The following is a 1,107-nucleotide window of genomic DNA, read 5'->3' on the forward strand; positions in this document are numbered from 1 at the left end:
CACTGAGCTGGGATCAGACACCGAGCTGGGATCATTCACTGAGCTGGGATCAGACACCGAGCTGGGACCCTTCCCTGAGCTGGGATCAGTCACCGAGTTGGGATCAGTCACTGAGCTGGGATCAGACACCGAGCTGGGATCAGACACTGAGCTGGGATTCGTCACCTAGCTGGGATCAGACAACAAACTGGGACCCATCACCTAGCTGGGATCAGTGACCAAGCTGGGACCCTTCACTGAGCTGGGATCTATCACTGAGCCAGGACCCTTTACAGAGCTGGGATCTGTCACCAAGCTGTCATCTGTCACTGATCTGGCCACCAGCAGCTACCAAGACAGGTGTGGGGTCCCAGGGAGAGCCGCCCTGTCTCCACAGCCTCTTATCTCCTCTGAAGCCCAACCATGAGCCCCTCCCTTGGCAAGGCAGGCAGAGAGGGGAACCGAAAACATTCTGGGTCTCAGGGAGGGAAATACATGGTTGGTTGGTTTGTTTGACACCTGGTTTCTGCCCCTTTGTTTCCTACATAACTTTTTTAATGGCCCAGACTGGGCAGAATGTAATTTAGACACGGCCAAGAGGAGAACAGAAGTGTTCACATGTCTCATCTAGAGAAAGGCAGTGACTCCTCTAGCTTGCCATCGTCCAGGGCAGTGTGAGAAGGCAGGAGGGAGAGGCCAGGCCTTCCTGCCTGTTTTGCCTGGGCCCCCACCAGCTTCCGCCCTCAGGCCTCTGGCAAAGTGCTCAGCAGGGTTCCTCAGGGTTTGGGGAGACTCATAAACTGCCACAGAGTGGCCATCCTTCTTCCAGCTCTTTGAAGGTCTGACCTTTGTGTTTTCTCTTTATCCTGGACTCCTTGTGCACTGTTTGTTTTGGAAGTTGTGAAGTTAAATTAGCCATCCTTTCCTCTCCATTACTGTGTGAGAATGCAGCTGTCAGTCCGTGAACTCTGCCACCAGCTATTTTTGGATGCAGTGTGAATGATGTTCTCTTCTCTAATTGCATAGGGGGGACCGACAGGCAGATTTTCACAGCCATCAGCTCAGCTGTTCAAAAGCTCCATGGGCTGATGGTGCCCTAGGGGGAAAGCAGAGAAGCCCCCTGTGTGT

The 1,107-nt window shown here is 53.5% G+C and overlaps 1 protein-coding gene across 4 annotated transcripts in view; it reads left to right on the forward strand.

Moving 5' to 3' along the window:
- Positions 1–1,107, forward strand: part of WLS (wntless Wnt ligand secretion mediator) — a 137,522-nt gene that overhangs the window by 60,637 nt on the left and 75,778 nt on the right. The window lies entirely within an intron of this gene.

Source organism: Otolemur garnettii, unplaced genomic scaffold, assembly GCF_000181295.1.
Source record: "Otolemur garnettii isolate 467f Iridium unplaced genomic scaffold, OtoGar3 scaffold00010, whole genome shotgun sequence".
Classification (NCBI taxonomy): Eukaryota; Metazoa; Chordata; class Mammalia; order Primates; family Galagidae; genus Otolemur; species Otolemur garnettii.